Source organism: Protopterus annectens, chromosome 7.part0 (genome assembly GCF_019279795.1).
Source record: "Protopterus annectens isolate FY-2018-M chromosome 7.part0, PAN1.0, whole genome shotgun sequence".
Classification (NCBI taxonomy): domain Eukaryota; kingdom Metazoa; phylum Chordata; order Ceratodontiformes; family Protopteridae; genus Protopterus; species Protopterus annectens.
Genome location: NC_056739.1, coordinates 1,263,511,336 through 1,263,538,728, shown reverse-complemented (window position 1 = coordinate 1,263,538,728; position 27,393 = coordinate 1,263,511,336). Strand labels below are relative to the sequence as shown.

Genomic DNA, 27,393 nt, shown 5'->3' with positions numbered 1-27,393 from the left:
TATTGGATTTTGCAGACCCGTACTCGGTTACTAGCCGAGTAGATTTCTGCAGATTACGCTAGTCCTGCACGGCCTGATTCCAGTTTCCTGGATAGCAGATTTACCTAATTTGCATGGTTTTCACCTGCAAATGGGGTAATTGGCATACGGGGGCTGGGAATGTGCAGGACTAGTGCAAGAGTGCTCCTGCACATCAAACGAGCATGTACGTGGATCGCTCGGCCGCCATATTGCCAACATTGCCTCTTATACTAATCATGCATGCCATGCAAGCTTTTGAGAATCCGGGGGCATGTGTTAGATTAGCAATAAAATATTGAAGAGATGTGTATAATACAGATTTTGTTGCAACAACCTGGGATGTTGTCACCTGACAAGGTTATGTAGGTGGGGCACTATCTTATCTAACAAATGTATATATTTACTGTGTTTTGGATGCCCAGTGGGCTCCCTATCATTATTTATTTATTTTATTTAACATTTGCTCACCAGGAAAGTCTGACTAGGACAGAGTCTATTTTCAAGTGGAGGCCCAGGGAGAAAAGCTCCAGACGCATGTCTTTGGATTGTGGGAGGAAACAGGAGTACCAGGAGGAAACCCACATGAATGCAGGGAGAACATGCAAACTCCACACAGAAGGTACCCCAGCTGAGAATTGAACATGAGAACCTCTTGCTGTGAGGTGACAGCATTAACCGCTGCACCACTGTGCCACCCATATCCTAAACAACACTTTTATAGTAGATGTGATGTCCAGTGCAGAGGTATTCAGTTATCGGTGACAACAAGTATTTCTTTAAGTCTGCATTCATGTGACCAGACTGTTGGTTCAATGGCAAAGTGCCAAACTGCAAAATAAATAACTTGGATCCAGTTAGATGCAGAAGCGTGAGGTGGTTGGGGTGTGTGTCTGTGTGTGTGTGTTTGTGTATGAACTGTGCAGCAGACTGCATCTGTACTTTCTCTTGTGGAAAGTAAGGGAATGTTCCAGGGGTTAGCTTCTTGAACATCTTGTTCTGTGTCTGTAGTACTTGAAGGTAACACTGCAAGCTGGTGACGTGGCTATATGACAAGATGGTAGCCAGATATTTCTAATTTGCACTCAAACTGTATACTTTTTCATCTCATACCTATCAACTGTCCAGATTTTCTCATAATGTCCAGATTTTTGGCCTGTTCCTCATTAAATGTGTGATTTTTCTGGCAAATCAGTGGAGTGATCTGCGGATTGAAGTCATTAAAAAACTACATACATTTGAGTTTCAGACTTCAAATCCTTCAGAAAATGTATGTTAAAACAGACATTGTTACCCTAGCAACTTTCTAATTTTATAAGAGCAGTATTTAAAACATGTCCCTGTTTTTGGACCTTTGTCCAGATTTCTTGTTCTAAGAGGTTAAAAGGTATGCTTAATATTTAAAATGTACATATATCTCAAAATATTGCAGTATGCTTGAGATGTTAGCATATACCCAACAAACAAAGTACGTTAGACAATACCATCTACTACTCACAGACCAACTTAGCTTCTGGTTTGGTTACAGCATATTTACTGCTCTCTGGACTCTGACTAATAATATCCTTCTAGCTGTGGACAAAGGCATCCCTACTGGTGGCATTTTCATTGGTATCAAAAGAACTTTTGATCTAGTGAACCACTCCATCCTCACTGACCACCTCAGTGAAAATGGTATTAGCCAAGATGTCATTCCCTAGTCCAGAGCAACATAGCAGGCTGGCACTCTTCTGCAGATTATCATAATTGTCTGTCTCTCCTGCAACCCCCCCCCCCCACTTAAAGGAGTCCCAAAAGACACTATTTTCACTCCTCAACTTCAAGCAAACTTCCATTCCTTCATTCAGTGGCTTAATCACAAAAACCTTATTCTCAGCTCCTTCAAAACTAAAGCAATGTTCTTTGGAACCCATCACAAGCTCAGCAAAAACTCTGATTCACTCCATGCCCTGTACAACCTAACAATCAGACTGAAAATGTGAACTCTTAAATATCTTGGTATCAGGCTTGATCCTTCCCTTACCTTTCACCCTCAACTTGGCAACACTCACAAAAAGATTAACTTAAAGATTTCCCCCTTGTTTTGGAGACCAACCAGAAATACTATAGGCAAAGTCATCCTTCTTGTTCAGTTTGAACATGGCCTCCCTCTTATTGCAACAGCCTCCAAGTCTAACTCTTCAACTATCCAAACTATTGTTACCGCCTTTTCCTGCTTTATAACTCTTTTTCCCAGAAATTAATATCACTGCATTACTTTAGACAAATCCAGATTATTTCCCATCCAACAATGTGCTAATCTCTTAATTGGTTCTCACCTCTACAACGTTCTCATGCAGGACCCCCACCCCTTTTGCAGTCAAATTACACAGCCCCCAACATATAATCTTAGAACTTATAGACACTCAGGGCTACTGCTGCAAAAACACAAAACTAAACTTCATTATTCCGATCACTCATTCTGTATTCTTAGCCCCCGATTGTGGGACTCTACCCCACCATCTTAAAGGTAAAGACATCACTGCTTACCTCATATTCCGCTAACAATGAACAGCCTATCTCAAGTCTCAAAAAGAATGCAAATGCGTTCCCTTTTGCCATATTGCCTAATCACACCTATGCCTTACTCTTTTTCTATCACCTCAGTTTAATGCTGATTCACTAATTATGCTCTGGCTCATGTCAAGCACCTGTAAAAATTGTAAAAAAAATTACTTTGTTGTGTTCTCTGGTACTGGATTTATGTTTTTGATCATGTCAGGCATCTGTAAATACTGGAGTTTTATTGTTACTGTTTTTTGTATTGCACTGTATCTCTGATGCTCTCTATTTTTACTTTGTTTTCTTTTACATATTGTGCCATTTTTCTTTCTACTTCTGTGTTAAGACTGAAATTTGTCTTCAGGGATCAGTGTTCTACCCCAGTCACCAAATCTAATAAGTAAGTAAAAATAAATAAATAAATAAATGATGCATTCTGTATCACACCCAAGCTATGCAGAACAGTGCAGAGCTGACAATGCCATCTATCAGAAATCACCATACCACCATAGGTTAGGGGATGGGCAGGGCACAGTCGTCATCATCGCCTTAACATTCAGGGTCGATGCAGTGACTGGTGCATTGTGTTGGGTATGATATTGGGGCCTGACACAGTTCCTGGCAGAGAAGGCATAGAACAGCAGGATGGTGGTTACAAGCGTCTCATGGAGGCATCTGTGGCGGCAACATTTGATACCAGTGATCTCAGTAACATTGTTTTCCCCCAACACTATACATCATGTCATTGTTCAGTTAGTGCAGGTCATCTCACAAGCCACAGACCATACTCACCATCTTCACAGTGCTGTGGATAGCAGCCAACTTTGCCTCTGTCACTGACCTGCACATCTGCTGTTTAATGCAAAATATTTTTTTTCTCCCCTGTATTTGGTATGTACACCTCAGAGAAAGCGTTCATACCAGATGCTGTGTAGACTGGGGATCAGGTGGACTGTGTGAGGGACATCCATCATGCACTAGTGAGGCTGTGTGCTAAGCCTGTACCTTTATAAGGGCCTCTTTAATAATGAATGTGGGTTTCCTTCCCCTTGTATTGTTGTAGAGAGTGTCATTGTGTCATCAGACTGTGCCATTTGTATGTTGCCATTATTGTCAGTCATAGGTGCCTTGCTGATGCCAGGGCTAAATTGTCCTGTTGTGTCAGGCCATCCACTATTGGAATCTGTGAAGGAATGAACAAATGTGCCACTATATCAACACACATGCACGCGCATCCATATCCCTCCTACCATGCATACTGGTTATCATGAATATAGAGGTATAGCATGCATTAACAGCCATGCCATGGCATTCAGGTTGTTGCAGTTGAAGACCAGAGGTAATTGGAAGAACAGAGAAGCAGCAGGACCCTGGTCTATCATTCCCTTCAAACATGCAGTGAACCCTACTATACTGGACTGTCATGGACATAACTTTGTGAGCTAGCACCATGGCGTAGAGGGATAAAGCTCTGACTACAGCCCAGGTGACCCAGGTTTGATTAGAATCTCAGCTGTCTGAGGTACTAGTGAGGGAGGATGAGGGTGACCATCCTTGGAGGGAGAGTGTGCCAAGGGGTGCACCTCACATTTGATCCCTGGCAAAGGGGAAGGCTGCACAGTGTGGGGTCATTGCCTTTGGGGAGGCAGTGCACTGACTGAGTTGCAGTGGAGGTGGGATGATACACAAGCACACACATTCTACATTCATTTCTGATACAGTGTGTGTGTGTGTGTGTGTGTGTGTGTGTGTGTGTGTGTGTGTGTGTGTGTGTACATGGAGGTGGGATCCTAGGTCATAAGCAAACAATCATACTTTGAAGCATACATGAGACATTTCAAGGTGTTTATACTCCTCACCAACCCTGAGCATGGGTCCGAGAACATCTGGGGGGAGATTTATCAGATTCTGTAGACTTGGTGAATGAGGAGGGGCATTCAGTGTCAGTTGATGGCCAGCTGCGGGAAGAGGAGGTAAAAAAAAAAATAAAAAAGACATTGCTAACCTAGTGCATCCCTAATGATACATGAGTATCTGATGCTAACCCAACTTCCACTTCCAAGATATCCCCAAGTATGAGGGCTGCTTCCTTTGCCTGGTGACTGAAGCAGAAAACTCCTTGGCCACTGTGAACTACTTAATTGTTGGTGGTCTAAACCTTGTGGTGGACCTGTTTTTGCAATATTTTATACTTTAGCTTTTGCATGCAACATCATGTCAGTAACTCTTTGTTTCACCTGTTGTAGAGACCTAGTGAGGTTGCTCCCAGCATTCACAGTGTGCACCACTCCCTGCCAAATCTTGTCTTAATAATGGTTGCCTGTAGCAGTACTGAAATCTGTTATTGCCATAATACAGCTCTATTTTGCATGACACATGGTTCACAATTGTGTATCTCTGTGCATGGGTCACAATTGTGGACATGAATGAGTGGCTATGGCTACTTCAGGCACTGGGAAATGCAGAGCTCCATTACTGTGTGATGGAGACAGCTTGATTTCCTGTTTGTTATGCACAGGGACTTCAGAGTGCAGCTACTGGATAATTATGACAACCATATTCCAAAGGTGGATGCCTGGCATTAACTTGCTGGGATGGTGAGTGATGCCACTAGCAGTATCCTCAAGATAGGAGAACAGGGATCACTGTGTAATGTTGCCAAAAATGGTGAAAAGTGGGTTGAAGACCTGGCCTACTCTGACCCACGCCAGGGACCTTTGCTAACGGTGGGAGGAGTATATGTGCCCCTATTGGCCTGCCTGCAATAAGGCCCAGCAGCAGCCCAATAAGCTACTGGCTGGCCGGTGTCTAGTTGCCCAGCCTGGGTTGTCTGGGATAGCTGAATGTAAAACCAACCAACCTACCAAACATGAACTGAGAATTGCTATGCTTAATGTAGGTTCATTGACAGGACGCAGCTTGGAAATGGATGACATGATGATACAGAAGAGGCTGGATGTCCTATGTATCGATGAGATGGAAGGGCAGTGCAGCAAAGCCACTTGGGATCCAGAGTCTACTACTCAGGTGGAGGGCAGGCTAGGAATTGTGGTGAGAGAGAGGCTTCAGAAGGCACTAAGGATATCATCAGAATTAATGACAGATGGCAGTCAGACTCCAGTGTAATGATAGGGCAGTATTCATAATCTCCTATACACCACAACAGGATTGTGATAGTGAGGAAAAGAGTGCATTCAGGCAGTTGCAGGACAGCATGAATTGGTGTTGATAATGAGTGACTTGAATGGACATATTGGGACAGACAGAACAGGATATGAGGACTGCCTGGTCACATGGGTGGGGCAACAGGAATAAAGAAGGAGAAGCCATTCTATGGCTTGATAGTAGCCAACACGTGCTTCAGAAAGAGAGACAGTCACAAGACATGCAACTCAGGTAGACTTCCTCCTAGTAAGGGAAAGGCACTGGGGTAGAGTGCAAAGTCATCGTCAGTGAAACTGTCGGCCCACAGCATAAACCACTAGTTGCCACAATCAGCTGCAAGCAGTGGTCAGAGAAGGCTCTAAGGTCAACAGACCAGGCCTAAGACCTGGAAGTTAACTGGAGAGAAAGCACAACAGTTCAAGGAATTACTCAGGGCTGTAGCACCCCAAGAAGAGGAGAAAATAGGTGGAGTTGAAGAAGAATGGCAGTGCCTAAAAACAGCATGTATTAGAACTACAGGAAAGATATGTGTAGGTATGGAAATAAGGTACATAAGGAAAGCTGGTGGAATGCAGAAAACCAGGAAGTCATCAAAAGAAAGGAGTGCAGGAAGAAGTGGGAGATAGAAAAGACTGACTAGGCTAGGAAGGACTACTGGTTGGCTAACAAAGAAGCTAAGAAAGAAGTTGCAATAGCAAAGAATAGGGCATTGGAGGCACTGTACCAACGTCTGGAAAGTGACTCAGTAAGGGGCATAAAGAAACTATATCAGGTTGCAAGCCAAAGACAGAAAGATAAAGAAGATAGTCAGACACCCTTCATAAAGGATGCCAGCAACAACCTGCTCACCAGTCCAGAGGACATCGATGGAAGGAGTATTTCCAGCAGCTTCTGAATGAAGAGAGCCTCTCAGAAGCTGTACTGCCTCAGAAACAGCTTACAATGAGAGAAGAAGAGCCCATCCTAGAAGAAGTAAGAACAGCACTAAAGAAGATGAAGTCAGGGAAAGCAGCAGGCTCAGATGAGGTCACAGCAGATATGATAAAGATGCTGGGTTAGATAGGGGAGAAATTGCTCCTGAGGGTACTAATTGCAGTGTGGAGAGAAAGGCGTATCCCAGATGACTGTAGAATAAGCATACTCATGCCAGTGTACAAGAACAAAGGGGACATGGCAGTACAGAGGCATCAAACTCCTATCACATTGCATGAAAATTCTGGCGAGCATAATTGATAAAGGAATAAGCAGAGTAGTAGAATGTAATATGGATGGTGAACAGTTTGGATTCAGACCAGGATGCAGCACAATTGACCTGGTGTTTGCATTGAGACAGATACTTGAGAAGAAGCTAGAGATGAGGAGAGAGTCCAACAGGCATTCCTAGACTTGGAGAAAGTATATGACAAGGTCCCAAGAAAGCTGATCTGGGCAGTACTGCGGTGGTTTAAGTCCCAGAAACATTGGTAGAATTAGTGCAGTCTATGTACAAAGACCCAATGACTCAAGTACGAACAGTGTTCGGCCTTACAGAGGGGTTCCCAGTGGGAGTGGGTGTACATCAGGGTTCAGCTCTGAGCCCACTGATGTTCATACTGGTGATGGACTACATTAGCAAACAGGTTGGAGGGGACGGATCAACAAAGCTCCTGTATGCAGATGATGTGGCAGTACAGGCAGACTTTGAGCTAGAACTTCAGCAAAGGATAGAAGAATGGAATGCAAGTCTGAAGGCACATGGGATGAAACTAAGCACAGATAAGATGGTAGTAATGGCAGCATATTGGGGAAATCAGAAGAAGCTGAGAATAGAGAAAGAAGGGAAGATAGTGGAACAGGTAAACAGCTTCAAGTATCTGGGAGGGGTAGTTGAGGAGAAGGGTAGTCTGAATGAAGAGGTCAAAGCTAGAATCAGAGGGGCTGCAGCCAACTGGAATAGAGGATCAGGTGTAGTCTATAACAGAAGAATCCCAAAGAAGCTGAAAAGTAAGGTGTACAAGACAGTGGTGCGACCAGTACTACTGTATGGTACAGAAACCTGGGCAGTAAAGGCAGAACAGTTGAAGAAGCTAGAGGTGATGGAAATGAAGTGCCTGAGAAAGGTGGTAGGATGCACACTGAGGGACAGAGGAAAAAATGAGGACATAGGAGCAGAAGCCAAAGTCGCTCCAGTTGCAGAAAAGATCAAAGAGAACAGATTACGGTGGTTTGGGCACATGTGTAGAAAAGCAGAAGACAATCTGATGAGGAAGATTTGGGACAGACAGGAAGAAGGTAAGAGGAAGCGAGGACATGAGTTAGTGCAGAATGGCACAAAATACACTGAACCGACTGATATTGCCAACATTCTGGCAGACAGGTTTAGTGCAAACGTCACCCCCCTCTTACCCCCTAAAGGGCCCATAACCATACCAGAAGAATGTAGAGCCCCAGCAATCACTGACACACAGGTTAAAACAGCCCTATCCAAAGCCAAAAACACAGCTTCAATGGGACCGGATGGTGTCCCAGGCTGTGTCTTACACGATCTCCAAAATGAACTAACCCCTCACCTAAACACACTGTTCAAACTCAGCCTCTCTACAGGCTACATACCCATAGAGTGGCGCACAGCTACAGTTATCTCGCTCCACAAGGGTGAAGCCACAACGGACCCCGGGAACTATCGCCCTATAAGCCTGACTAGCCTGGTCTGCAAGGCTATGTAATGCATCATCATGGAACTCATTAACAGAGACATTGGGAACCTCCAAACATTGGACCCCACCCAGTTTGGCTTTGTTAAGGGCAGATCATGCCTCCTAAACCTGGTGGATTTCTTTGAGACAGTTACCAAGGCTTTAGACGAGGGAAACAAGGTCCACACAGCCCACCTAGACCTCTCAAAGGCTTTTGACACCGTTCCCCATTCTGGTATTATAGACAAGCTCACCAGCCTGAACATAAGCACCTACATCCTGAGATGGGTTGCCAATTGGCTCACAGATAGAATCCACACGGTGAGAGTTGCAGGCTCCTGGTCCAACTCTAAACTGGTTACAAGTGGCGTCCCCCTGGGCTCAGTCCCGGGACCCCTCCTGTTCGGTATATACTTCTCAGAAGTACAGGCAAGCACAGGAGGACTATGGCTGACCAAGTTTGCAGACGACTGCAAACTGGGGGCCATAACTGACTCTCCGGCTGATACAGACATCCTCCAGAAGGGTCTCACTGAGACGGATACCTGGTGTCAATATTATGGCCTCAAGCTAAATGCCAAAAAGTGCACAGTCATCGCCTTTGGAAAAAACAAAGTAACCATAAACTACCACATACGTGGTAGTCCCCTAAATACAGAAAATGTAATAAGGGATCTGGGGACCCAAGTAGATAGTAATCTCTCCTTTGATAATCATATTGCCAAGGTGGTTAGAAAATCCTTCTATGTGGCCCACCTAATCACAAAAGGGTTTGCATCTAGAACAAAAGAGGTTATTGTGCCCCTCTACTCATCACTCATCAGACCCATCATAGAGTACAATGCCCCATTTGAGCTTAATTTCAACTAGGACTCTGGAAATATGTGTAGAAATGGTCAGGTAGTGGTAACATACATTCTGCCCATAGGTCTACCAGGTAAGAGAAATAGAATGTAGATCTAAGAGGGTTGAAGTAGATACTGTGTACAAACATACCACTACCGAAACCAAGGCCATAGGGTATTGTAATAATACCTGTAGAGTAATTATTAGAGCAATGATCATTAAAGTTGTGAATACTGCAAGGATATACAAGTTGTTAATTGACATCCCCCACCATATCTGCAACAATAATCTAAACACATAAATCAATGGTTATGTTTTACATCAAACCTACTGTTGGGACATATGTCTTATTGTTAAACAAATATTGAAATGTGTTTCTATTAATGTTCCATGTTGAAATACTATCATTGGTGGCCTGTTGCTATCAATGTAACCTGCATGCTGTTGTAATGGCCACTGTGGTTTCACATATGCATGTGTTCTGTTTGCTATGCAAGTGCTCCAAATCTGTTGTTTTGGGTGAATGGGAATATCTATGCATGCTGTTATAACTAATCCTGGATTGTGTTGACTATTACTAACCTACATATGTTCTAAAACTGCAATACCATAGCACGTTTTGGAAGGCTGGTCCCAGTTGACCCACCTCTCCCACCTCATCTGGATGTGCCACCGAGCCCCAGCACATCTGGGACCCACCCCAGGACCTCCTCATCTGCTGGTCCTGCACTACCTTTGGGTGGAACTGGCTCAGGGAATGAGACTCTACCCCTGGGAGTGGGCACTGACAGGATACCGTCACCCAAAGCGCGGTCCAGGGATTGGTAAGTAGTGAGCTCCAAAAGGAGTTTGGAGATCTACTATGCCAGTTTGAGGGCCATGTGGGGCAATTAGAGGGTCAGCCTGCTCCTCCTGCTCATCCCACAGCACAGCCACCTTCAGTACTGTGAAGGTGCAGTGGTGACTACCCATGGGTGGGGACCTCAGTTGTACTGTTTCCATTTGGGATCTCATTTGCTTCCAATTTCCAAACATCCCTCCCCATCCAAGGTGTTTACCCCCCACATGTCATATACCCCCTGCATGCTGTCTTGTCTGTCCTTCTACCCAACCTACCTCCCCAAATATACCTACTATTCTTCCCCAACATCCCAATCTCACCTTAAAAAAAGGCAATCTGTTCTCCAAAATTTTGCCCCATACATAGCTGCCCATTTTGCACGTGTCCACTGGACACATGTAATCTGGTCTAATTGGCTTCACAACACATTATTGTTGTCCTCACCCTTCTCTCAGGGGTCTGAGTGTCCAAATATACCTCCAAATTCAGTATATATGCACAGCTGTTGCTGTAGAAGAAATGGACAGCTATGAACCTTCCCTACACCCATCCTGCACATCCCTAGCTACTTTCCCTATTGTCTTTCCCTCTGCGTGCCCCCTTTTCCGCCACTCTCCTATCACCCCTTTTCTCCTTTATTTTAAAGAAATTAAGACTAAGAAATTAGAAATAAGCTCTTTTAAGCAGTAGTAAGTGGGATGAAGCCTGTTTGTGTGGCGCTAAGCAATGCATAAACAGATTAAGCACTTTTAAGGCTAAGTGTCTGTAAGCATATTTAACCGGAAGTTGGCATTGCTTATCGCCGCACAAACCCCCGCAAACCCGGTTACAACTGCTTAACAGTGCCTTAATCCAACAGCCCTTGTTCTGCGCAGCAGCTAAATAGTTACACCTTGCAAATCTCAAACCCAAGCCCCTGCAAACTATAGCCACAGCAATTTACCACTAAGCTATCTGAGCTGTAAAGATATTTGATGTTTTCTCAAACATATCATGCAGCACAGTCATTCAACAGTAGGGAAAATGTATTTATATATGTATACATGTATATACATATATATATATATATATATATATATATATATATATATATATATATATATATATATATAAACATATATATATATGGGTCTATATTAGAACACCAAACTTTCAAAATTTCGAGTGTTCTAATATCGATCCATTTTCAGCGAAAATATAGAAGAAACAGGAAACCGAATATTTTCCTCGGGAAAGAATTCAGTTGTCCATTTCTGTTGCTTCGGTATTTTCAGCACTGTGGTGGAAAGTTATGGGTCAGGTTCAGGTAAGTGTGCGATTGTGTGGATGTGAGGGTTAGGGCGGGTTAGGTGAGTTAGCGTTAGGGCGCGGGTCAGGCAAGTGTGCGATTGTGTGGACATAAGGGTTAGGGTGGGGTAGGTGAGTTAGGGTTAGGGCGCGGATGAGGTGACTGTGCGATAGTGACGGACCTTAGGGTTAGGGTTTGGGTTAAGGTAAGTGGATAGTTAGTGGTGTATGTATAGTTTAGTGTACGGTTAGGTGTAAGAGTTTAGGTGTATGTGTGTGGACTGCTGTTTGTTTGGTGTGCTTGTGTTGTGTGTATGTGTTTTGGAACAGCAATTTTTTTCCATAGGAAAAACATTCGCTGTTCTGTATGTTCGATGTTTTAAATTTTCGATGAATAGGGTTTGATATTAGAACATTCGAAACTTTGAAAGTTCGGTGTTCTAATATAAACCCTATATATATATATATATATATATATATAGATCTTGTACTGTTCCCTAAAAACGGCCATTTCAGAGAAAATGAAATGGCCGGGCATACTTTTGCGAAAGTGCTTTGCACCGAAAAAGCACTTTTACGGAAGTATGCTGAAAAGTAAGGGAAATCTTGGAGGAATAGCTGTTGCTGAGATTATAGTACAGTGGGGATAAGGGAATATTCCCTTTTCCCCACTGTAGTGCTATCTCAGAGTGAGAATATAAATGTAGGGGGTGTGTGAGGGGTACAGACCTCCACATTGGGGGGTGCAGGGGGGCTTGTCCCCTACGTAAACATTAGTTGTGTGTTTTCTTTTTTTTACATTTTTGAGGGACTTTAGCGAAAGTGCTTTTTCAGTAAAAACATCTGATACAGTAATCCACAAAAAATAAGATACTTTGTTGTCTAGGTTAAAGCCTTCAAGTAGTACAACAGTAAAAAACACACTTGCCATGAAGACAAGAATCAGTCAACACTTAATCGCAGATGTAGTTCAATGGCCTCTAATTATACTCTGTAGTCAACCCCCTAGGGGGAAAAGTATCAATTGTCACAATGTAAATGCATCTGTTACATAACAATGCTTAACTCAAAATGGTACTATCACACTGACAAACAGAACTGTGTGTAAACAGTAAGCTCTAGCCCACCACTGTCCCCATGGTGAAATGTATGAAAATGTACAGTCATATACCTTTATGTTTCTTATTAGTAATATCCCTCACATGTTTTAACAGCCAAGGTTAAAAACATTTAATAGCCCTCCCCCATAAAAATGTCTTACAAGGGCATATAACAGTGTTCCCTATACACTGACCTCTTGACTGTACAGGGTCACACATGTTGTCCAGCTGTAGCCCTCACATATATGGCCCCTACCCCAGAACTTGCGTTGGAGTCCACAACATCACTGGAATGATAGCAGTTATGTCAGCACTAAATAATGATAGACCATACCTATCAACCTCTTACTGCAGGACATCTGGACAAAGCCTGATATATAAGTGGAGGACAGAGGCTGAAACACAGGGCCATATTTGAAATATTGCTGTTATACACTGTGAAAGTTGATGGTGTTACAGGATTGGTTGCAACATACCCTTACTGAGGAATATGAAGTCAGAAACACAAATGGATGTTGCCATGTACTGATAGCAATCAACAGAGGGAATGCCACTGATTTGTCAAGGACAAGGTCTGTGTGGGGAACATTCAAAACATAACAGCCAAACCTCCGGCCATCATGTGGATAGCACCACAGTCAAGAGCTATGCAGACAGAATGCATTCCATGCAAAACTAGCATGTACACACAAACCCTGTAAAACTAGCAATATTCAATGCACACTGTCCCTAGGTCTGGAGCCTTATACAAACATGTATTTGGCCTATGTCCACAAGTCTTGTTGTAAGAGGTATTCCTACTTGCTGTCTGTGCTACCCCCACACATGAAAGATATCTTCCATACAGGCAATGTAAAGGGACAACGTCCACATGATATAGCTATTTATAGTAGTGGGTTGCTATGTGGTACCATGTCCACAACATTTGTACAGGGGGATATGCACAATAATCACACTCCTGCCCACATCAGTGGTGAACATGTACATAATGCCGACTGATGGCAACAACAGCAAGTCTCCATGGGGCATGAGAACATCACAGTCTGTCTCCTACGTGAACTCAGGCATGTGCTCACAGCTTTTTCACATACTACAGTCAAACACAGACTTGCCACCATCCACACACCATCACATGGAAGATGGCCACTGTCATCCCCCTACACAGAAATGAATGGAAAATAGTGGATTATGCCATTAAGTGTCCAACATTGGGCGAACTGGACAGGTCAGGGCCAGGAGTGTAATGCAAGATGTCAAAGCCATGATAGCTTACAGCGTTATGGTATAGTCTGTATTATTTGTAAGTAATATCCACTGTTGATGTGCACATGGACAACTGTATGAGGTCCTGTGACATTTTTTCCTGTTTATGTCTTCCAGGTACAATCCCCTGGGAACATTTGCCAGCATTCATGAACCTTGAGACTGACACAATTATCAAATTCATCATCCAGCATCATGGCATAGTATTTGGCCGCAGGGCCCAGTATCTGCAGGAGAGGACCGCCCTGTGGAATGAGCTCATCCACAGGGTAAACGATGTTGGCCTGCACAGCCGAAATTATGAGCAGGTGCAGCATTGTTGCACTGACCTAATCCACTACCCCCATCAGCATGATGCTGCTGTTAGGAGGGACCAGCTAGCCACAGGTAGGGGTCATGCCATCCAGCCCCCACTGACACATGCTGAGGAGATCCTCACCAGCCTTGGGGCACCTACCCACCAGACAAGCCAGCAGGCTGAAGACAGCATTGTGGAAGTGGGTGTCACCCACACAATGGACATGGAGTGTGCAGGTAAGGCCCCAGGGCACATTACTAGACCACTGTTGCTTATGCATTTTTATCTGTAAAGTATATACATGCATATGTCAGATAAGATAGTCTATTGCTGGAGTGTAGTAATGAACAGATGTGCATAATCCTTAGTATTGTGGGTTTGTACTCTCAATGTGCTGAAATGCTGCTTCCACCCTGTACCAATGCCACAGGTGTGGCTACTGACAGTACTTCTTTCACACAGCTATTTAGGTCCCTCTGGTATACAACTGGGGAAGCAGCCTGTAGCTAGCTGTTGAGTATGGAGTTGTTTTGTTAAGGTTTGCCAATACATCAGCCATGTTATGGCCATGCTATTTGCCATGCACACATTTAACACACCTTCCCATAATGCATGCTGTACATGTTCATTTGTGTTGGTGTAAACTGCACTGCATCACAGTGGTCACCATGGTGGGATATCTGAAGGGTATGTAAGATTCCTGCAGTATACCTAGCAACCTGTCAGTGCAAGATGTGTGGACAGAGATGAACATAATGGTGGAACAAATGGGCTACAGCAGGGACATGTCTGAAACATTACCCTTATACAGTGGATACATCAGTGTATACACCACTATTACAATGGCAACTGTTCCTGATATAAACAACGGCAGACCACAATAGCACATTCCACATCTTTTACAACCTGTAATGTGATCCTAACATGAGCAATGAATGTGTAATGTGGAATCCTATGTTAGGACAGCTGGAAGCATATGTCTGCACACACTCCAAATAACATATTGTTGAAGCAGTTTGTGATGTACTGACAACATTCACTCTTCTTGAGTACACACCTGCCATCAAGTACAGGGTTTGAATGTCACACCAAGTAATGGTCTGCTGTCCAAGAAGTATGTCCATGACATTTGCCCACTCACCTGCAACAGAGGCAGCCATGGCTTGCACACATCATATAAATCATGAAATGGATCCCATATCTGAAAGGTAGCACTCAGAAGTGGGAAAAGTAGCCTTCTCTCACCATTGCATACACCATGGCAAACAGTGCAGTCATCTATGTGTGTATGAACTATGGGATAATACTGATGTAGAAAATAAACAGATGCCCAAACCAGATGACAAAACATGTTGCAAACTGGTCATGGAGGCTGCCCAGAAACATGCAGCAACACTGAGGGACTTGCAGGGATGTCTAGCAAGTACTGCCTGTGCAGTACCTGTGTTGACAATCACCTGGATTCTGCATAAATGTGGCCTATGGGTTAGGGTAATCAGACAGAAGAGTTGTCCCACATGAAACATCAACCAGGGCTCTGTACAGGTAGCATAAGCATAGCATCAAGTCTCCCAAAGGCATGTGTTGCAATGTGTAATGGTGTCATGAGACCAAGTCTCAAACCTACAGACAGTATTCATAAAGATACATGTGGTGCACAAGCAACACCTCACTCCACCTCAGGGTCACCATCCACAATTTTTAGCTTGCTGGTGCCAGTGTACACCTTTAGGGTTGCTGTTCATTAGCTGGAAGTAGGCCGGTAGACATGGTGCTTGGATTTTGGAACACTGCAAAATAACACTTGTGTGACCCATAGTTGTCAGGCATCTGTAATAAGGCTGAGGATAGGGAGGGGTGTCATCTTGAAACACAACAGTGAACTGAAGCATACATCCAAAGCTCACTAAGAATGGCTGTATCTGAACACTGTCAAGGTTATGAATTGTGCCAGACATAACCCAGACTCTACAGCAATAGTGAAAGCACTATGTTACCTACAAGGGCTGTGCACACAAGCTGACCTTGCAATCTGGCAGAGTTGGGGGACCTTTGTAGGGCAGAGGGACCAAATAATGGCAAGTGAAGATGGCCATGCTAGTATACCCCTTCCAGGAATAGTGACTGCTGTAGTTCATTTAACAGGTGCTTCAACAAACCATCATGTTAAGGATGTGCACACTTATGCAACCCTTATACTGTATGCATCTCATTTAGCATCTGCATGACTAACACATTTATTTGATACTGCATTGAACTGCACAGGTTATATGTCACATATCAGGTGTGTGCAATATTAACAAATGCAGCATTGTGGCCCCATTGCATCTCATAGAAGTGGCTGGCATGTCAACAAGGGTGTGTACACTCCTCATATCAACATTAAGCTTTGAAGGTTGTCAGTGTAACAGGATTTTATTGCACATACATGCACTGCTGATGATGAGATCTGAAAATCAAAGGTCAGGCATTAATTATTGACATCAGTCCTCATATCATCCCAGTTATGTGTCAGACAAACACATAGGGGCTGTGAGCAACAGAGCAAACATAACTGCCACACATACATATTCAGCAATAGTCTGTACATTTGTGAGATATGGTGCACAGTACATGCCAGTGTGCTGTACAGGTGCACAACAATACTGTGTACATGGGTGCAGTGTGTTCCGGGGGAAGGGGCATCACCTACTAAAACAACTCATGCATCACAGAGATGTATAATGTTGGTAACAAGGATTGAGTATGGCTGCAGTGCATGCTGTTGAGTGCCATATGTCATGCATGTTGACTGTTGGTTAATGAGAGGTCTGTGTAATATCTTTGTACCACCTCATCTGTAAGTAAGTGTGTGTGTGTGTGTATGTGTGTGTGTGTGTGTGTGTGTGTGTGTGTGTGTGTGTGTGTGTGTGTGTGTGTGTGTGTGTGTGTGTGTGTGTCTGTGTAGAAGTAAACCATAATGTACAGGTCTTAATTTACATTTCTTGTTTGCCCCTCACAGGTGGCGAGGTGGGTCAGGGTCCCTCCTGCAGGCAAACTGATGTTAGTGTCCATGCAGACTCTGACAATGATAATAGACATAGTGAGGCACTGGCAGGGTTGTCAGGGGCTGAATCTGTGCCATTGGTTGACATTCCACTTTTATCCACCCCATCCCCACACACAGTCACAATGCCCATACATATCCCATTACCAGTGGCCATAAATAAGGGACAGTTGGCAGATGGTGGCATGGGACAGGAAAGTGTGGTGATGATGGCAAGTGTCTGTACACAGCAGCCATAGCTGGATGACTGGCGAGATCCCACACAGGCAGATGTACAGGGGTGCTCGTAGGAGGGCTGCTGGCCATCATGCCCCTGGCAGAAGTGCCACAGTAGGTGTCACCAGACGCATGTTTTGGGCCGTCATTGAGGCACACATACGTATGGAATGTTACACCAGAGATAGTCTAAGGCTGCAGAGGGCTACTTTTCCTGATGTATGTGACTACATCCGTGATCTTGCAGATGCCCACCGTTATTTTGCAGAGGTCATGGATAGATGGTTGGATGAGATGGTGGGAATCCTCAACTGTGTGGTGTCTGTGGTAGAGCACATGGTGGGAGTAGGGCGGTTTACTATCAAAAGTGCGAACGGCACTCCGTCGACTGTCATATACTCGAACATGGAAGGTCGTAATCGGTAATGTCGAAGACAAAATAATCAATCTAGGAATGGTTTTAACATGGGTCGAGGTAGGGGAGATGTTTGTAGTTTGGAATAATACTGAACACCTACCTCGACACATGTTAAACCATTCCTAGATTGATTATTTTGCCTCTACGATTACCGACACACCTTCCATGTTCGAGTATATGACAGTTGACGGAGTGCCGTTCGCACTTTTGATAGTAAACCGAGTAGGGCATCATCCACATGGACGTAGGTCAGCAACACCAACAGATGGAGGTCTACGTGGATATGCAAAATCTCACGGCCGCTGCCATAGTGGCAGTACCAGCACCAGCACTGCAGGGGGGTGCTATCCACATCACAATGCAGCAGGTCACATGCACGTGGTCCTGGCTGATCCCAACAGAGATGCGGATCCAGCAGACAATTGTAATCGTCAGGGGAGAGTACCATATCATGGCTATGCCTGGTGGTGCCCTTGCAACTCCTGGCAGGTGCAGTTCCTGTGTCTGTGGTTGGACATGGTGAACTGTACACTCTGCCATGTACAGTCCACGGCTGTCCAACATACACCTGTATAGGGCAGCCACATGGCAGAACTGTGTGCATACCTACACACACATCACCAAGACAGCTAGGGTTCCTCTATACCTACACACACCATGTCTGCACAGGCCATTTAATAAAAAAACCCCAAACCCACACACATGATGTCAACCAAACAGCTCAGCCTAGGCCTCTGGTAAACCTACACCACACCCTGTGCATATGATGATACCTGTGCCACATCCCTGTCATCCATACCATTGATGCAGGGACATGCTAGTATGGTTCTGATGCACAGGGTGAATGTACTAAAGTTTAGCAATGTAATGCTGTTTAACATGTTGTCAGCTGGAATGTTTAATGCTTACACATGAGGGTGTGTAGCTGTCCAGCCATGATGAAGTATAGCTGTTATTAGCACTAACTGAGTGTGGTCTCCATAATGTATTCTGTTTGTGTTCTAGGTGTCTGTGTGTAAGGAAGATGTTGGTCTGCTGTCCTTTCTGACAAGGGGTGTGGCACTGTGGTGGCATACTGACTGTGTCATATCCCGGGTACAGCTGAACACAAGTAACAGGTCTGTATAACAGTTACTGCATGTGCCACATGGCTGATTGATCTGAGGAGTGTATACAGGTGAGTGCATGGTGGCTGATGTAAGCAGCTCTTCTGCAGTAGACAATGGTAAGTGTAGTGGGTGGCACACATCAAATGTTTGTGAATAACATACACAGAGAGGCTTTTGTATTGATGCAACACACAGAGAATACTGTTCACATGAATGTATTTCATTTTGCAGAGAACTCAGTTTGGCCTATGTAATTCCACCAAGACCAAATTGCCAAAACATCACATCAGTAAATAATCAGTCTGCCTGGCAGGGTATATGTCCTCTTCCCAAATGTAGTGCAATCCTGGAGTTGGTAAACATAGGTGTACTGGTGTGGATGGCACAGCCCCCCACTTTGGATGTTGTGGGGTGGCGTATAACCACACATAGTGTGATTAAGAACTACTTAACCCCTTAACATAAACTGTACAGTATAACAGCACACTAAGTGGGGGGATACGCACAACAATAACCCCAATGTGGGTGGCTATGCCCACAACAACCACACCCAACTATATATGCCAACTCCAGTATAGCTGTACAGCTGTACAGTGGGGAAGAGGGCATTTACAGATCCACTACTAGTTTTGATGGAATGAATTTCCACAAGATAATTGCTTTGAAATGTTACCTTTTGCTAGTTAATTTTCAGACAAATGATCCCCTGGGAAATATATTTTCTGCAAACTGAAGTACATCCCTTCACATACACACACATTTACTTGGCAACACTGAGAGTAGAACCCCTACCTAGGTACTTATTGCTACTAATGTTTTTGGCTTTAATTGCACACATCACAGAGCTTGTAGGGTGAGGTGTGTCCTGAACTTCCTGTAAAGTGAACAACATCACCAGGCCTTGTACAGTATTCTAATGGGGATGTACTATGTACTGGGTGTTAATGGACAATACATAGTATGACATACTGCCATATACACATTGACAAACACATACAGTCATAGACACCTTTGACAGACATGGGTTTAGCAGTGCTGACTACCCTGTCAGTGAATCCATACTGTTACAGAGTCTTTGCACACAGCACATGCATCATTGGGCTGGATAGTGTCATCAGTTACCTGTATGGTTGATGGTGACAGCGGTCCTAATACAGTGGACCTTGGGACATGTACTGAGGGTACCATGGTGTAAAGACAGTATACTCAGCACCCCCACCCCACATTAGATATTGTACTCAGTGAAACCCATGATAATGCTCTGACATACCCACAATCACACATTGACCAGGACTTCTATACAAACCCTTGTTGATCTAATTATTGCTACTACAGGGATATGCATTTATTGCACATGCCACAGGGATAGTGGGGTGAGGGTTTTGTCATGGCTCTTCTAATGTCAGCAACATCACCATCCCTTATAATGTATGGCAAGTCTTAGTGTATTTGGAGAATGTGGCCTCAGAATGCTGTCTCCTATAAATATACACACTCAAACACAATTGCACACACCCACACACACACACACACACACACACACACACACACACACACACACACACACACACACACACACTCACATTTGTAAGTACTCAAAGGGTAACCCATGCTTATCTACCCATTTGTAGAACAGTGTTATGATGGTACTGCAAGCTCCAGGTAGCCCATAGGGTGAAGAGTGTCACAAGGTACATTTAATGTGAATTACAGCAGCAGCTCTTTCTAAGTATAGCAATGGGGAGTGTAGTGGGTGAGAAGACCCTCAGAGTATTTTCAACTACAAGTTTACAAACACGCAGACACTGTTATACACAGTAATACACACAGACACATTTGTCAGTACTGAGGTCCATAGGTGCAGGTGTTCCTAGGTGTGTACCAGGCTAATGTCCATGGAGAGATAATAACAGTAGGATATATGAGTACATTGATTTCATGCCACCTGACATTTATCAGCAGGGCATCTATCAACTGATGCCACTTGACTGGTCCCCAGGGTGACAGTTAAATTTAACATCCACTCATCTGGTTTTCTCTTGAAGAGGGCCAGTGAGGTTCTCCAATTGACATGTTTGCAACATATATTGCATAACATGGCCATTGTCTGGGTTAAGGACCTGTACCCAAACATGTTCTGTTAACAGTGGTAGTCTGGTTGAGGTATCCATGGCATGTGGTGCATACAGAGTGGGGTTTCCCAGCTGTGACATTCATAAGACAGCTGGGAAAATATGTAAGTGTCAGTCAATCAGAGATTGCCTGTACGCAGCTAAGATAAATACCTGACATCTGCACATCTATACAGAGGACAGACAAGAAGTGGCTAGCCAACAGCTTATGCATTAGGATGAATGCTTTGACAGACGTCTGAAACTGATAGGTATGCCATTACTACACGACAGCAATCCTCAATGACATCCTAAAAACATAGTATTCTACAGTTAATATCAACATATCAGATCAATATCCAATAGGAGATGCATAAAAAAATACAGGTCAAACACCAAGAGCACGATAGTCAGTACTCAGAATCCAGCTTTGCATGCAGGGGTGTATGGTTCCAGTACTACAATCTGCAATCTACTCTTACTTGGAAAAGCACTGTTAAAAGTAGTAATGTAATGATACAATACATACAAGTGTGACTGCATATAACCTGGGATACTACCCAAGTATGAAACACATACAAAGTGAAAAGATTGTGGTACTACCCATGTATACTCAGGTGTCCCATACAATATACTCACACCCCTTGCTACTGTAATGACAGCAATGGGGGCATAAGCATGTTATGTACATGGAATTAAATACACTTATTAAATATGTCATTACCCTGTTATTTTATCAGACTGGAATCACTGGTTACCAGGGCTGAGCTATGCTTAGCAGGTGTAAGCATTGCTTAAATGTCAATGCTAAGCAGATTTGCGCACTGGTAAGCGAAGCCTACATGGTGTAAGTGTGTATTCGTTTAACCATACTTTAGCAGTGCTTACCATCGGGCAAACCTGTGCAAACCCACTTAATGCCACTTTCAAGTGCCTTAATCACCCTGTCTCCATCAGCCCTTATTCTGCCCAGCAACAAAATAAATAGCCCATGCAGGTCTTGAACCCAGGACCCTGTACACTACAGTCACAGCGCTTAATCACTAAGCCACCTGAGCTCTGAGAATGTTCATTGGTTTTTAAAATATATCATTCAGTACACATACTGAATAGTAGTGAACAACTGCTTTGACTACTACAATTGTTTAGTACTTGTAAGTGAAAATAGTGTTGAATCAGTCATGTTCTTATATGTAAATATACACATAGATTAATATGGTGGGATTCATCTGAGAAGGTATATACAACGCTCATATATATTGGTATATATTTCTATCTCTCTCTCTCTCCCTATATATATATATATATATATATATATATATATATATATATATACATATATACACACACACATACATATATATATATATATATATATATATATATATATATATATATATATATATATATATATATATATACATAAGGTTCCCCTTTAGAAGACTGAAACATCATAAGCTAGAAATTCATAAGCCTGAAAACAAAAGCCTGAAAATTCAAAAGCCTGAAAACTCAAAAGCCTGAAACCCAAAAGCCTGAAAACACACAAAATACATATACTGACTTTAAACAACATAAGCCATATTACTTTCCACTAAGTATAAGCAGGGGGCAAGCCTCCTGCTACTTAAATATATCAACTCCAAAATTGCACTTCACTACACTAAGTGCAATCTTGGAATTGATATATTTAAGTAGCACGGGGGTGTGGGGGCTCAGTCCCCCACATTGAGAGTGCAGGGGGGCTTGGTGATAACTGCTATGCTTTGTTTTGTATGTGTTTCTGTGTGTCCTTGTACTGGCATATTAGCATTATTTGTATTCTGTGTGTTTTCAGGCTTTTGGGTTTTAGGCTTTTGAGTTTTCAGGGTTTTGAATTTTCAGGCTTTTGGTTTCAGGCTTATGAATTTCGAGCTTATGATGTTTCAGTCTTATGAAGGGGAACCATATATATGTATAAATAAATATGTATATATATATATATATATATATATATATATATATATATATATATATACATATATCCAAAAAAAGTGTAGCGAAGTGGTGAAAATAAGAAACTAAAAACCAATAAGTTCACCAGCAGGACTAGTAGACACAAAATTTATTTCCAGGTTAAGCGCTTTCATCAAAGTAAAATTGACTTCATCAGAACAATATACAAACAGTCATGTGGATTTAAATATGTTACAGTAACACAGGATAGGTTAAAATCCCACCAATCAAACAAAAATCCCTTGAATAAATTGATACCCTAAAAGGCATACACTATAAAAACTAAACAATCCAATAAAAACATTTCTATGAGAAAGTCACATTTTAAAATTAAACCCTTTCTGCTCTTTCTTTTAAAGCAGGCAAGATAGATATAAAATCATTTAATCCTGGACACAGATTAGCTGCCAAATGAAGCTGCCACATCAATTCCCTTTTATTTAAAGTGTTTTTCCAATTACCATCCCTGGGGTTTATTTCTATTATATCCAATATCCCAAACTTGAATCCACATATTTTACTATGCCTGAATAAGGAATTAATTTCTTTTGAATTCTTAATATCATATAAATGTTCATATATCCTGGACCTGAGAGCCCTTTCAGTTTTTCCAACATAAAACCCCAGGCAGGAGTTACACTTGGCCAAATATACTATTTTACTATTGTGACAATTACCCTTTTTAAAAAACACTGTGTCCTGGTTTATATTGTCAAGTTTCAAACTAACTACTGACAATATAAATCTACACTGTGTACAACAACCACAGGCTTTAGTAAATTAATTTGGTTTTGCACTGCTGTTGTTCATATTACCCTCCAAGTTAAGTTTCAAGTTGCTACCCACTTTAGTACAAAAAATAGGTTTTTCACCCACTGCTTGTAAAATATTGAGGTCACCCTTAAAAATATTCCAGTTCTTGCAGAGGATATTCCTTATATCATTATAATGTGAACTGTATTGCACCACACATGCCTGGGAGAAATTGCAGGAAGAACTCTCTCTTTTTTCATAATTTTTTGTTTTAGAAAGATCTCTACCTAACAAAGGTTGATATTTCGAACCCCACTCTCTCAAAATCTCTTGTAAAATACCCTCCACAAATTCCAGTGGATAATCTCTCTCCAAAAACATATTCTTAAGGTCGCTGAATTCTTTAATGACGTGCTCAAAATGAGAAGTCATTCTAGAAATTCTAATCACCTGTCCCTTAACAATACCTTTTTTCTGGTGTAGTGGGTGATGACTTTGAAAATGGAGATAAGAATTACAAAAAGTTTTCTTTATATACACTTTAGATCTGAAACAACATACATCCTTAATGATAGTGGTATCCAAATAATGGATTTCTTTCTCATTACATTCATAAGTAAATTTCAAATATTGAGTGGTGCTGTTTACGTATTCAATAAAAACAACAATACTTTCTTTGGTACCCTTCCATAAAATAAAAATATCATCCAGGTACCTACTGTAAAACAAAATATCCAAGTAAAACCTGCTTTTGAAAATAAATTCCTTCTCCCACCCTAATAAAACAATATTTGCATATACGGGGGTACAGGCTGCCCCCATAGCAACTCCCTTTATTTGTTGGAAATATTGCCCTTCGAAAAAAATATAATTATTATCTAAAATCAAGGCCATAATTTCACAAACAAGCTGCACACACTCTGAAGATAATCTAGAATGATCAAACAACATTTTTTCAAAATAATCTAAACCTTCCTCCCTAGGAATACAGGAGAATAAATCTTGCACATCTATTGTCAAAAAAATCAGATCAGGATTCCATAAATCCTGCTTAATCTGTCCCAAAAAATCCCAAGAATCTTTTACAAGATGTGGCATACCCTCAACTACATGCTTGACCATCTGGTCCACAAACACTGCCAAATTGTGTGTTTTAGACCCCCCGGCTGCCACAATAGGCCTGAATGGGGGTGACAAAACATCTTTGTGGATTTTAGGGATGCCAAACATGATAGGTACCTTGGGAAAATTGTTTAATAAAAAGGAATGGAATTCCTGAGTAATCCTTTGTTCTAATAAGTATTCTTCCAAAAACCCATCAATACGCTGATAGGAAATATTGATCTGATTCTTGGATACCTGCAAATAGCTTTCCTCTTGAAACAAAATAGCTTGGATAAAGTTTTTGTAATCTTCACTGTCAAAAATTACAATTCCCCCTCCCTTGTCTGGGGTCATTATACGAATACTTCTGTCATATTTTAAAGAAAAAAGTAGTTCTTTCTCTTTGGAACTCAAGTTAAAAAATAACTTCTTGTTGATAGCCCAAAGTTGATACAACTCTTGTTTAACCACATTCTCAAAATTAGCTACCAAAGGGTGTAAGGGAGGATTAAACACACTATTTTTTCTCAAGGCCGTAGATTTATGCCCAATACTATCAGTATTGTTACTAGGAAACAACAATTGAAAATTTATTTTCCTAGTAAACATGTGAATATCAAGCAAGACTTCTGCTATATCTGGTATCCTAGCAGGAACGAATTTAAACCCTTTAGAGAAAAGTGAAAAATATTCTTCAGAAATAACTCTATCTGTATAGTTGTAAATATTAAATCCTTTAGAGCTACAAATAATATCAGAATGGAAAGAATTCCCATCTAATACCTGCCCCTGCCTCTCCCCTTGTGGTATTGACCCCTGTGAGGGGGGTAATCGGAGTTGTAATAATGTTGGACTCCTGGTTGTCTGTTCGCTATTCTTTCCGAGTGTCTTAGGGTGGGAAAATCCTCTTCTACATGGAAACCATCATTAAATGGTTGCTCAAAGGTGGTCACATTACCAGTAGCTTCTGAATAACCTTCTGAATAACCACCACCTCCTTGATAATTAAAACTCCCTGGCACAATTTCCTGGCTGTAATTATCAATAAAAAGCCTGTCTGTGGGGTATACTGTTTTGGATTTATACTGTTGAACATCTCTGTTGAGCTTCCTTTTCTTTTTCTGAAATTGTATATTACACTTTTTTTCAACCCTCTCAAGGACTTTAGAATACAGTTCCTCATATTGAGGAAATAGTAAGTCTTCCAAAATGTCCTTGTTAAGTATTTCCACTTCTTTAAATAATTTAACCTTCATTTGTTCTTGAAAAACCAACACTTTGTTAAGCAGTTCAATACCCCATTTGTCAAACAGGTTGGTAAAATCTTGCACCATATCCATGTCATAATATAACCCAAACGGGAATTTAAAAACACGTAGTCCCTGAGGAACCACCTTCAATTTAACACATTCATTAAAATAAAACATTTCCATCTGCAAAGTCTTGAGTTTGTATAATTTTTTCTCAAACCCAAAAATCATGTCTCTAAATAGTTGTATAGTTCTTATCTTGTTTCCTTTTCGGCTCACTGTGACTTTTGCCCCAGTTGTTGCCTGTTGAAAAATTAAACCTTTTGTTTAAAAAATCATGTAATTTAGAATTAGCCTCTCCCAAGGCCTTTGGTGAACTATAAACCTTATATATATATAGATGTATATATCTATATCTATATATATATATATATATATATATATATATATATATATATATATATATATAACATATACCCATGACATGTAGTGGAGTCATACCTCAGCGCCATAACTCTCAACCTCTTAGTGCAAGGGAACGTAATGTATGTATTGCAGTTATAAATGTAGAATGTTGCTTCAGTGACAGGGGTTGTGTCAACATGCATGTTGTGAAAGAAGGCTCTTCTGAAACTAACATGTACGCCATCAGTTACTGACAGACATTATAAAAGCATTATAGTGAAGTACCATCCAAATTACAGTAATGATCCAGTGGAATACAGAAAAAATATGAATAATAAACAATGACAGTCTGAAAAAATCTGGTCAGTCAAGAGGTATACACAGAACTCCTTAGTGCAAGAAATTTGGACCAAGCCTGACAAAGGGGATGTTTACAGCCATAAAAATGGGGATATATCACAAATACTGGACTAGATTAGCTCACACAGTTGATGCATTCACACCCTCCTGTCTGTTCTAACACATATTAACTGGAGGACCAGAGGTCCCAAGACACATACTTCCCACTAGTTAGTGACATACATCTTCACAGCAGCCCACTGCTTTGTCAGAAATACACAACATGTATGGTGGCCAGGCAACAGTACAGCTGAATCTGGGCATAACATCACACTAGGGTAAATACACTGAACTGCTGGGCATGTCACCAAGCACTGTCTAAACTACAGGCAGACTGCTACAACACTAACCCAATTTACCTATGGGGGAATACACATGTAATTGAAAATATAGCAGGCACTACAGGTGTGTAAGAGCATGGAGTAACAGACACCAATGTGAAAGTGCATACCCACAACCAATCTCAAGACAGTCACAGTCACATATTGGTTAGCCTAAGTAATAGTACAGTATATGGACTGTGTGAACAACAGTCATCATTATGTTTGTCGCT

General features: G+C 42.0%; 1 long non-coding RNA gene across 1 annotated transcript in view; it reads left to right on the top strand.

The window, feature by feature from the left end:
• The window catches only part of LOC122807005, a 543,066-nt gene that overhangs the window by 335,390 nt on the left and 180,283 nt on the right, over positions 1–27,393 (top strand). The window lies entirely within an intron of this gene.